This window comes from Anomaloglossus baeobatrachus, chromosome 9 (assembly GCF_048569485.1).
Source record: "Anomaloglossus baeobatrachus isolate aAnoBae1 chromosome 9, aAnoBae1.hap1, whole genome shotgun sequence".
Lineage (NCBI taxonomy): Eukaryota > Metazoa > Chordata > Amphibia > Anura > Aromobatidae > Anomaloglossus > Anomaloglossus baeobatrachus.
The window spans coordinates 53443133-53456258 of record NC_134361.1 but is presented as its reverse complement, the minus strand read 5'-3'; the positions used below and the strand labels follow the sequence as shown (position 1 = coordinate 53456258).

Below are 13126 nucleotides of genomic sequence, written 5' to 3'. Positions count from 1 at the left end.
GTATCCAACCTACATCAATGAAGTAACAAGATTTATGTATAAGTTCTTAGCTGCCCAATTCAACGCCTCTTTGACCCAGTCTTGCAGTCTATTGGGATCAGGAGAAGTTGAAGACCAAGAGGCCAAACGTATCCAGACTCAACAATGATCAACCCAATGAGTAACTGATCAATTTGTCTAAACTGAAATAACCCCTCAAAGTCCAAAGCCCCAGTTTGACAAAGCAACAGTGCTAAGTATTGAGCCTACGTAAACAAGAATAAGGACTAAATGCAAAATTAGTGTATGAATATGGAGAAATCTGGCGTTTTTCTTCTTAAATAAATAAAATTAGAACAGACTATGGTCACAATGCAGGTAACAGAGCAATGTCCAAATATAATATGCTGGTCTGTTCCTCCCAGGTTCATTGAACCCTATAGCTAGATAGGGTTCAATGGCATTTACTATGCACTAAAAACATTGGGGCAGAGTTGCTAATCCTATAATGTTGATAGCATAAACTTCAGCTGGCCATAAACGTGAGCGACTTGACAGATGAAACTTTGTTCAGCAGACAGCTTTCTCGACCGGCTCAGCTGAGCATTCATTCATGTGTTTATAACAGGGGAGAGAAGAAAGTGGCTTCTTTCGGGAGGCCTACAAATACATCAGCTGGTTGGCCGCACCCATCAAAACTGGTGAATGTGACCAATATTTAAAGGGTTGGTCCATTACTTTTACATTTAAAAGGAACCAATCAGCAAGATGTTCCTATATAACCTAAGGCCAGTGCTATACTGGCACAATCAGGCTGGGGCCACACGGGGCCTAATGCGATCCTCGCATGACACTCGGCTCACGCTGGCAGCACAGCGTGACAGACTGTCATGCGAGTGTCACTGCGACTGAGGTCCAATCATGCGATCGGACCTCAGCTATGAGGGGCAGGCCGGCGCTGAGGAGGGGTGGGCCGGATTTATCTCCCTCTCTCTTCTGTTGCTGGCTTTTGCCATTATTGCCCTGCACTCGCGGTACACGGGTGTACTGCGAGTGCAGTGCGATCTTTTTCTCGCCCCGTAGACTTCAATGGGTGCGAGAGAAAGTCTCGCATTGCACCTCCAGCATGTTGCAATTGTTTTCTCGGTCCGATTAGTGCCAAGAAAATAATCGCTCATGGGTGCTGACACATATGCCAATATTGGTCAGACTGGAATGTGATGTTTTATTGCATTCCACTCAGTCCGATTTTCATGCCGTGTGTCTTAGGCCTTACGCCGATTCTATACATACCTGTAGTGGTCAGCTCGGATGTATAGGTTTTGAAATCCAAGAAAGTAAAGTTTATAAAATCAGCAGCTTCTTGAATGACAGCAGCTGAGGATCAGATATCGGGGGGGGGGGGGTCATAGTTATTCCCCCCCTCTGTTAGAATTAGCATAAGTATTATACAATTATTTAAATTTTTGACTTGCAGGACCTTTGTGAGGCCATACCCATGTGACCAGAAGGGGCGGGGCCTCAGCCAACAGAAAAATGTTGCTTCCTGGTATCAGCTTTGTTGACTGAGGCCCCTTCTGGTCACATGGGTATGGCCTCAGCACAGGTCCTGGAAGAGAAAACGTACATCGATTGTATAAAATACTTATGCTAATTCTAACAGAGGGAGGGGATAACTATGAATTCCCTCCTCCCCAGATATTATCTGATCCTCCGCTGCTGTCACTGAAGAAGCTGATTATTGTATAAACTTTACTTTGTTGGATTTCAAAACCTAAACATCCTAGCTGACCACTACATGTATGTATAGAATCAGCCTGATAGTGCCAGTATAACACTGGCTTTAGGTTATATATGGAAATCCTTTTTAATTGGTTCCCTTTAATGGCCTTTCCTTAGGATAGGTCATCATTGTCTGATCAGCCGGGGTCCAACATCCCACACCAGCACCGATCAGCTGTTGTCACTGCCGGCAGCAGAAAATGCTCAGTTCCGGAGCTGCCCCATCTTCTGATAGCGGCTAGGTACTGCACATCTTCCTCCTATTGATTAGAATGGGAGACGGATGTGCATTACCTATCTGCAGCCATCAGAAGATGGAGGTGCTCCGGAACTGAGCATTTCCTGCCGTCAAGACACAGAACAGCTGATCGGTGGGGTGCGGGGTGTCAGCCCCCCGGCCAATCAGACATCGATGACCTATCCTAAGGTTAGACCATCAATGTAAGTAGTGAACAACCTCTTTAATGTGTATGGGGAATTTAAAACTAAATCTCCAAATTTTTCACAATGACTCATACTGGATAATGTTTGAGAAACTAAGTTTTTCTAGGTTGTTTTTTTTTTTTTTGTTACAGCTTATTTATAGATCAAATGTTTTCTTCTAAAAATCAAAAAGAATTTACAACAGTAAATTTGCTCAAGAATATATTAAAGCATCACTCCAGTGGGTTTTGTTTTACATCATCGCTGGAGTGGTACTTCCAATCCAAGGTCCCTAACCCTACTCATAGTCACCCTCAAGCATCTTCACCTATCACCACTAGTCTGGTTGGTCCCTGGCAGTTTGTGACTTGCCGGCTACTCCAGTGTTTCATGGAGAGCGCCGGAGGTAATTCTTCACTACAAGTCTATGAGAGCCTCATTCTGGCTCTAATAGACTTCTATTGAGAGCGTGTGACGCAACTTCTAACTTACAGCCAGTAAGCAGTTGCAGTAATAAGATGGGACCGGAGCTGCATTGATAAAAGGTGACAATACGAGAGATAGTATAAAGAGTAGGGGCAGGGACTTTAGATTAAAAGCACCACTCCGGCGCTGAAGAAAAACACACATACAAACCAAACATACACAAACACTGTAGTGGTGCTTTAAATATGGTCTAAAGGCCCCTTTACACACAGACTTTCTAGCGATCCCACCAGCGATCCCGACCTGGCCGGGATCGCAACAAAGTCTCTGGTGAGTCGCTGGTGAGCTGTCAAACAGGCAAACCTGGAAAACGACGCAACAGCGATACGGACCTGCAGAACGACCTAGCTAGTCATTGGGGACATTGTAAAGCAGCTTTTTGAAAGGGAAGTCGCTAACGAAGTCGCTGTAAAGTCCCCTTTACACACTGAGACTTTCTAGCGATCATGCTGCACAGCGGGAAACAAAGGACCAAAGAATGGTCCTGAGAGATGTGTAGAGATCGGCAACCTCACAGCAGGGGCCAGGTCGCTGGTGCGTTTCACACACTGCAATGTCGCTGGGGAGGTCGCTATTACGTCACAAAACCGGTAACGTTACAGCGATGTCGTTTGCGATGTTGCAGTGTGTAAAGGGGCCTTAAGAGCCTTCAAGTGTAGATAGCGGTTTACTCAGTGGCCAAAAATAACACTGCGCAATGTCAGACTGGGGAGGCAGGAGTCCACCAGTAACATTGACATTGAGGGACCACTGAACAACTACATGCAAATATTACATTCACAAATGTCCCTTTGCTTCTATATAATATACCGGTAGTTTGTAAAATGAATGATGAGATGCTTCCTTTGTACATGAAACAGTGAAACAAGTGTATTGTGCCAACTCATGTTTGGGGGTGGTAAGAGACACAAATGCAAAGGGGCCCACGGGAGAATTCTCCTGCTCTCCAGTGGGCCAGTCTGAACCTGACACTGCCCCTTTTTGAAAAGTCCTTTTATGATGCCATCAGTTGAGAACGGCCACTGGTTGGGGCTTGCATCTTTGCGACAGTCCTAACTGCAGGAGCCCAGCATACAGACCTTCATTTCTTACCAGTCATAACAGTCATTTTACAAGCCAACCCGTGTGAGTGCTACATCAGAAAGTGACGGGACAGCTGTGGCTGTAGTCACAAGGAAAATAAAGAAAATACTTTAAAAGATAAGAGTATTAAACCTGTCAGAGATAAGCCAGGAATCTGAAGCGGACACAATCTTCTGACACAACCTCACCTTTCGTTCACACGCAGCCATCCATCCCAGTGTCACTCCATGGGTGGATGTGGGTTGTATACGCCAAGAGTAAAGAAATGCCACGATAAACACTCGGCTCTTGGTTGCTTAATGTAAAACGTGACATGCAAATATAAGGAGGTTCTAGGAGAACGGAACGTCTCTGGTTACAGAGGTTTACTCTGCGATTGGGACGGATGACATTAATATGCAGTGATCAGCTTCCCGTTAATGGCTACTAATCTCATTAAATCCTCTCATTATAAGAGCGTTAATGGAGGAATGAACAGTAGTAAACGCGAGCTTCCAATATGTTATAAGACAACCGCCATAAAGCAATTCCATTTTAAAAGGGGTTGTCGAGAAAACTGAGACTGATACAAATCATGCATGTCAGCAGTATCTAGAAAAGTTGGGAACTAATTTGGCTCATATGAGAAAGTGGCATCGGCACTAGTGGAGGTACCTGAAGGCCAGATTTGGCTTTCCACAAGTCACATGGTTGGTCCAATAGTCACTGAAACTATTCAGCAGAGGGAGCTGGCAGCAGACACTGGTGCTTGGACCCCTAGCAAATTGGCCACAACAAGACCCAAGTCATACCCTAGCATTTAGGAGTTTTAAGGCTTGTCCAATACGCCAACTTAGACCACATTCAGTGTTTGGTCAGTATTTTACACAAGTATTTGTAGCCAAAACCAGGAATGGGTGAAAAAATGCAGAAGTGGTGCCCGTGTTTCTATTATACTTTTCCACTCTTTGTTTTGGATTACAAATATGGATGTAAAATACTGACCAAATAGTGAATGGGTGAACGTGGCACCTCATCTCCAGGCCCTCTGCACGCCCTAGTTTTTACCATCGATCTCATCACATCAATATCCATCAGAGGAAGAGGAGTTTGCACATAACTGTGGCACACTGAAGCCACAGTGGCAACGATGATATCAGCCCTGTAACCTATGGTGGTGCCAGGTCTGGAGGTAGCAGGAGTTCCCTACACAAAGTACCCCATTGCTTTCACATGCAGCCTGTTCCCTAATCAGAGGGGGGAGCACGAGTACCTATGTTCAAGGGGTGTCTCTTCCTAGCGGGAGAGTGAAGGGAAAAAAAAAAAAAAAGGGGATGCACAGAAAGAGCTCACCCCAGGGCAATGCCGAAAGTAGGGTACCAGCACCCTAGATCGTCCATGGATTGAAGATCCCAAGGACAGAAGCTGGGGAGTGACAGAACACAGATCTGCTGGTCATTTGTGTAGACCCAGTAGCATAGCACTATAGAAGAGCCAAGAGTTGCATGGACTAGTCCAGCATCACTTGCAAGGCTTCATTGCCGGCTGAACTGGAGGAATTACACAGGAAGAACCGGAGGGGAAGGAGGGTAGCTTCACAGGCACCTGAGGCTCCACACAAGAAAAGAAGGTCAGGAAGGCATCCTACTCTCACTTGGTGAGGGAACTCCAGCTTCTTCCAGACTGGTATGACCCCAGGCACCTGACCTGCTCTGTACCCCAGCTATACTGTAAGCACCATCCTCTACAAGTAAAAGGTACAGAACTGCAAAGATTTTGTTGGGCCTCCTTACAGACCCGCACTACCACCGTCGTCATTCCTCCCTTTCTGCACTATCTACTATATCACCCACCCTCCTCTATCTTGCAAGGGATCTACCCAACCTGGAGAGGGTATACCACCAGGCTGCTCCACCATCTACCCTTGGAAGCAGTGATGCGTCACAACCTACCTCTCTAGTAAATAACCCCTTTACTTGTCCGGTTAGGGTCACAGTTTCTGGGAACCGTCACCAAGAACTGAACCACCAGTCTCCAACCAGTTGAGTAACCCTTGTGACCGCGACATAACCTGCTGGGTCTATTACCCTGTACTTTCATAGTAGTGGACATCCCTTTTAAGTAGTAGAAAGAATTAAACACTTAGAATAAATCTGCCTAATCGCAGTGGGTGCATGCGCACTACATCTCATTTCACGGTGCATGTTCACGCTGCCAATAAACTTATATCCCTGGTAATGTACAAGTCCTTTTACTACCACTCCGGCTCATAAATGTAACAAATGCATACTTGGGTATGACATTTAATACGATGAACCCGCCCTTTATACGCCCATATTTTACACTTGTCGCTATAAGCGATGGTAAAGTACTGAAGAGATCAGATGAGAAACCGGTAGTACAAAGACCGGTTCAAGCATGGCTGCGGTGTGTATTTGTGGCCAAATCTACTTTGGTACCCATTTTTGGATAATGGGGGGGGGGGGGTTCTATGGAATAGGGGCCCCAATAGCTACAGGCTTCTCAACATCTAAGCTAAGGTCATCAACTTGACAGTCCCTTGCACCATGAATTTGGTAGTTAAACTTGGCCATCATGAGACTTGGGTCCAGTCCAAAAATATGCAAAGCCACCATTTTTTAATGGCCTTTAATGCTACAATGTATTATAGATTACATCCTACAAAATTTATTTGAGCCATAATACAAAATGGATAATCTATTTAATCAAATTAATTATTTACAACAAAACGTGGCGCCTGGACTGAAGCCACCACAGATCACACCGAGTGGAGTATACTGAATGCTTGGCATTTGCATCCCTCGTAAATACCTGACATTATTAGCTTACACATTAACAAACTACAAAGGATGAGATTGACAACCATAAACTAAAAGAGTGAAGATTTTACACACGTGGGTGTCAGGTGTTATTAAATTCCAAAAAAAAGTATGTTAAAGATGGATCTGCCTTCTATGCCAAGCCCAGATCAGGAGGGACACATAGGGCAACTTTGTAAGGCTACTTTCACACATCCGGTTTTTGCTCTGCGGCACAATACGGCACTCTGCAGAAAAACTGCAACCGTTTTTTTTGCCGCCGGTTGTGTTTTTTTTGCATAGACTTACATTAGTGCCGTATTGTGCCACATGGGCTTGCGTTCGGTCCGTTTTTTGCCGCATGCGGCAGATTTAGCCGATGCCGCGGCCGGATGGAACGTTGCCTGCAGCGGTTTTTTTTTGCCGGAGCAAAAAACGTATCGCGCCGCATCCGGCCGCTGCGGCGCATTTTCAATGCATGCCTATGGACGCCGGATGCGGCGCGATGCGGAAAAAACGCATTCAGCCGCCGCATGCGGTTTCTTCCACTGCGCATGCTCAGTAGCGTGCAGCAACCGGAAAAAAACGGACCGGCCGCATGTAAAAACTTATGCAAAGGATGCGGTGTTTTCGCCGCATCCGTTGCATAGGTTTCACAGCCGGATTGAGCCGCAGTGCTCAAACCGGATGTGTGAAAGTAGCCTAACACTATTACAACCAGCAGTAGACAATGTGTCTAGCATCTCTCCAGTGATGACAATTGCCAATGGCTTCTTCCCTGATGCAACTGGAGCATGGAAAAATAACAGACGCCTGCTCCAACCCTCTCTATGCAGAATCCTAGGAATGCAACGAGTGCCACATTACCCCGCTCTAGTTGACCTGTAACCAGGTCTTATCTCCAGTATATATTTATCATCACTGAGCTTTATATTCTCGCTCTATTCAAAGCCAGGATCAAGCACAAAAAAATGCTGATCACAAGCTAAACCGTGTGTGTTCTAACCAGTTTACAGCTACTGGTGGTAATGGGACATTTGGGATTTATTAATCTTCAACCAGCTTTACCGCCACATCTCACAAGTTTAGACAAATGCCAGGAACATGAAATGCGAATGTCATGTGCGCTCCAGATCAGGGGAGGACACACAAAGGGATCTTTACTTAAAAAGTTTTGTTAGTTCAAATCAACCCCATGGTGGGGGGGTTGGGGAGAGAGAAAGAGTTTACTGCCTAATATAAACACACTACAGCAGAGGTGGTATAATTTTATAGGAGCCATACAGCCCAACGCAGGAGGCAGAAAAGTCAGAAATCAACTGGAATAATATTAAAGAGCTGGCACAGTCCTAGCCGCATCGGATGGCTCGGAGACTGGGACTTGGCCAAGTTTGGAACAGATACAAAACTGAAGATCACAAAAAATAATCAGAAAAATATATAATAATTTTTTTTTTGTTTTTTTGCTGGTGCTGCTTCTACGGTATTAAAAAAAATTTAAAAAAATATATATATAAAATTTTATTTATTTTGTGATCTTCAGTTTTGTATCTGTACATACATACATATATATCTGTAAACATATATATATATATATATATATATAAAATAATATATTTATAAAATATATGTAAATACATTTAAATTTACATATATTACATTACAATATATGTAAATACATATATTTTGTGTATCTGTATATATATATATATATTTTTATTTATTTTTTTATAGAAGCACAAGCAAAAAAAAAAAAAAAAAAAAAAAAACTATGGAGGAAATACAACAGTTGAAAAAAAAAAACCTTGTGCTTTTAATAGCCAACGACAACATTTCAGTTTCCCCGAGAACCTCTAAGGTTTACAGCAGGACTAAAATGTCATTATGGGCTATCAAAAGCACAAGGTTTATTTTTTTGTTTTTTTCAATTGATGTTCTGATTCTATTTTCATATATATTTACAATATTTACATTTGTTTCTACATTTTTTTTTATCCTTTCTGCTATTACTGTGCTCAAGATTGACTATGCAAGCATGCATCATATAGAATGACTATATATACAAAGTGTCTGACCAGCCCTCACACTAAAATTATATATATATATATATATATATATATATACATATATATATATATACATACATACATACATATACACACACACACACACACACACACACACACACACACACACACACACACACACACACACACACACACACACACACACACACACACACACACACACACACACCTGCCTCTGGAGCACAGACCTCTAGGCATCTGCAGGACTCCATGCAGACTCCTTCGGGATCAGCACCAGATGTAGGAATGGTTGCAGCTCGCTGAGGCGCCGCCATGCAGCCCCCGGCCCCGCCAGTCACACCCAGCAGACTTACAGACAGTGTGTGCTCCTCTGCAGCCGGTCCCTCTGCGGCCGCTCCCGTCTCCAGCCGTCACCTCCGCTCCCCGCAGCCGCTCAGCGCGCACAGCCCCACTCAGCTCCAGCCAGGATCCCAACACTGAAAGCCCCGCCCCCTCTCTCCCTGCAATGGCTGGAAACTAAGTCATCACAGCTCTCTGATTGGCCTCTTCAGCCGTCAATCCGTTTTTCTGCGGCCTCTGATTGCATGCTTTCTGCAGGGTGGTGGTTGCACGCCTGAATCCTTCTTGTATTGTCTGTAAGAGCTGAAAAGTAACTTGTAGATGACAATGTGTCCGGTGCAATGTGGTGTCCCCTGTACTGAGGTGTCCACTGCACTGAGGTGTCCCCTGTACTGAGGTGTCCCCTGCACTGAGGTGTCCACTGCACTGAGGTGTCCCCTGCACTGAGGTGTCCCCTGTACTGAGGTGTCCCCTGCACTGAGGTGTCCCCTGTACTGAGGTGTCCCCTGTACTGAGGTGTCCCCTGCACTGAGGTGTCCCCTGTACTGAGGTGTCCCCTGCACTGAGGTGTCCCCTGTACTGAGGTGTCCCCTGTACTGAGGTGTCCACTGCACTGAGGTGTCCCCTGTACTGAGGTGTCCCCTGCACTGAGGTGTCCACTGCACTGAGGTGTCCCCTGTACTGAGGTGTCCCCTGCACTGAGGTGTCCCCTGTACTGAGGTGTCCCCTGCACTGAGGTGTCCCCTGTACTGTGGTGTCCCTTGCACTGTGGTGTCCCTTGCACTGAGGTGTCCCCTGTACTGAGGTGTCCCCTGTACTGAGGTGTCCCCTGCACTGAGGTGTCCCCTGTACTGAGGTGTCCACTGCACTGAGGTGTCCCCTGTACTGAGGTGTCCACTGCACTGAGGTGTCCCCTGTACTGAGGTGTCCCCTGCACTGAGGTGTCCCCTGTACTGAGGTGTCCCCTGTAATGAGGTGTCCACTGCACTGAGGTGTCCCCTGTACTGAGGTGTCCACTGCACTGAGGTGTCCCCTGTACTGAGGTGTCCACTGCACTGAGGTGTCCCCTGTACTGAGGTGTCCACTGCACTGAGGTGTCCCCTGTACTGAGGTGTCCCCTGCACTGAGGTGTCCTCTGTACTGAGGTGTCCCCTGCACTGAGGTGTCCCCTGCACTGAGGCATCTCCTGTACTGAGGCATCTCCTATACTGAGGCGTCTCCTGTACTGAGGTGTCCCCTGTACTGAGGTGTCTCCTGTACTGAGGTGTCCCCTGCACTGAGGTGTCCCCTGTACTGAGGTGTCCCCTGCACTGAGGTGTGCCCTGTACTGTGGTGTCCCTTGCACTGAGGTGTCCCCTGTACTGAGGTGTCCCCTATACTGAGGTGTCCCCTGTACTGAGGTGTCCCCTGAATTGAGGTGTCCCCTGTACTGAGGTGTCCCCTGTACTGAGGTGTCCACTGCACTGAGGTGTCCCCTTTACTGAGGTGTCCCCTGTACTGAGGTGTCCCCTGTAATGAGGTGTCCACTGCACTGAGGTGTCCCCTGTACTGAGGTGTCCCCTGCACTGAGGTGTCCACTGCACTGAGGTGTCCCCTGCACTGAGGTGTCCCCTGTACTGAGGTGTCCCCTGCACTGAGGTGTCCCCTGTACTGAGGTGTCCCCTGCACTGAGGTGTCCCCTGTACTGAGGTGTCCCCTGCACTGAGGTGTCCCCTGCACTGAGGTGTCCCCTGTACTGAGGTGTCCACTGCACTGAGGTGTCCCCTGTACTGAGGTGTCCCCTGCACTGAGGTGTCCACTGCACTGAGGTGTCCCCTGCACTGAGGTGTCCCCTGTACTGAGGTGTCCCCTGCACTGAGGTGTCCCCTGTACTGAGGTGTCCCCTATCCCTTGTACTGAGGTGTCCACTGCACTGAGGTGTCCACTGCATTGAGGTGTCCCCTGTACTGAGGTGTCCCCTGTACTGAGGTGTCCCCTGTACTGAGGTGTCCCCTATACTGAGGTGTCCCCTGCACTGAGATGTCCCCTGTACTCCTGTACTGAGGTGTCCCCTGTACTGAGATGTCCCCTGTACTGAGGTGTCTACTGCACTGAGGTGTCCCCTGCACTGAGATGTCCCCTGTACTGAGGTGTCCCCTGCACTGAGGTGTCCCCTGCACTGAGATGTCCCCTGTACTGAGGTGTCCCCTGTACTGAGGTGTCCCCTGCACTGAGGTGTCCCCTGTACTGTGGTGTCCCTTGCACTGAGGTGTCCCCTGTACTGTGGTGTCCCTTGCACTGAGGTGTCCCCTGTACTGTGGTGTTCCTTGCACTGAGGTGTCCCCTGTACTGAGGTGTCCCCTGTACTGTGGTGTCCCCTGTACTGTGGTGTCCCTTGCACTGAGGTGTCCCCTGTACTGAGGTGTCCCCTGTACTGTGGTGTCCCTTGCACTGAGGTGTCCCCTGTACTGTGGTGTCCCTTGCACTGAGGTGTCCCCTGTACTGTGGTATCCCTTGCACTGAGGTGTCCCCTGTACTGAGGTGTCCCCTGCACTGAGGTGTCCCCTGTACTGTGGTGTCCCTTGCACTGTGGTGTCCCTTGCACTGAGGTGTCCCCTGTACTGAGGTGTCCCCTGTACTGAGGTGTCCCCTGTACTGAGGTGTCCCCTGCACTGAGGTGTTCCCTGTACTGAGGTGTCCACTGCACTGAGGTGTCCCCTGTAATGAGGTGTCCACTGCACTGAGGTGTCCCATGTACTGAGGTGTCCACTGCACTGAGGTGTCCCCTGTACTGAGGTGTCCACTGCACTGAGGTGTCCCCTGTACTGAGGTGTCCCCTGCACTGAGGTGTCCTCTGTACTGAGGTGTCCCCTGCACTGAGGTGTCCCCTGCACTGAGGCATCTCCTGTACTGAGGCATCTCCTATACTGAGGCGTCTCCTGTACTGAGGTGTCCCCTGTACTGAGGTGTCTCCTGTACTGAGGTGTCCCCTGCACTGAGGTGTCCCCTGTACTGAGGTGTCCCCTGCACTGAGGTGTGCCCTGTACTGTGGTGTCCCTTGCACTGAGGTGTCCCCTGTACTGAGGTGTCCACTATACTGAGGTGTCCCCTGTACTGAGGTGTCCCCTGAACTGAGGTGTCCCCTGTACTGAGGTGTCCCCTGTACTGAGGTGTCCACTGCACTGAGGTGTCCCCTTTACTGAGGTGTCCCCTGTACTGAGGTGTCCCCTGTACTGAGGTGTCCACTGCACTGAGGTGTCCCCTGTACTGAGGTGTCCCCTGTACTGAGGTGTCCCCTGCACTGAGGTGTCCACTGCACTGAGGTGTCCCCTGCACTGAGGTGTCCCCTGTACTGAGGTGTCCCCTGCACTGAGGTGTCCCCTGTACTGAGGTGTCCCCTGCACTGAGGTGTCCCCTGTACTGAGGTGTCCCCTGCACTGAGGTGTCCCCTGTACTGAGGTGTCCCCTGTACTGAGGTGTCCACTGCACTGAGGTGTCCCCTGTACTGAGGTGTCCCCTGCACTGAGGTGTCCACTGCACTGAGGTGTCCCCTGTACTGAGGTGTCCCCTGCACTGAGGTGTCCCCTGTACTGAGGTGTCCCCTGCACTGAGGTGTCCCCTGTACTGTGGTGTCCCTTGCACTGAGGTGTCCCCTGTACTGAGGTGTCCCCTGTACTGAGGTGTCCCCTGCACTGAGGTGTTCCCTGTACTGAGGTGTCCACTGCACTGAGGTGTCCCCTGTAATGAGGTGTCCACTGCACTGAGGTGTCCCATGTACTGAGGTGTCCACTGCACTGAGGTGTCCCCTGTACTGAGGTGTCCACTGCACTGAGGTGTCCCCTGTACTGAGGTGTCCCCTGCACTGAGGTGTCCTCTGTACTGAGGTGTCCCCTGCACTGAGGTGTCCCCTGCACTGAGGCATCTCCTGTACTGAGGCATCTCCTATACTGAGGCGTCTCCTGTACTGAGGTGTCCCCTGTACTGAGGTGTCTCCTGTACTGAGGTGTCCCCTGCACTGAGGTGTCCCCTGTACTGAGGTGTCCCCTGCACTGAGGTGTGCCCTGTACTGTGGTGTCCCTTGCACTGAGGTGTCCCTTGTACTGAGGTGTCCCCTATACTGAGGTGTCCCCTGTACTGAGGTGTCCCCTGAACTGAGGTGTCCCCTGTACTGAGGTGTCCCCTGTACTGAGGTGTCCACTGCACTGAGGT

The 13126-nt window shown here is 48.6% G+C and overlaps 1 protein-coding gene across 1 annotated transcript in view; it reads right to left on the bottom strand.

Moving 5' to 3' along the window:
* PLS3 (plastin 3) overlaps window positions 1-9066 on the bottom strand; it is a 102673-nt gene extending 93607 nt beyond the window's left edge. Inside the window, 1 exon segment of the mRNA XM_075324869.1 lies at window positions 8953-9066. The gene's annotated coding sequence lies outside the window, so the exon portion shown is untranslated.
* Between the last annotated feature and the right edge of the window lie 4060 nt (window positions 9067-13126).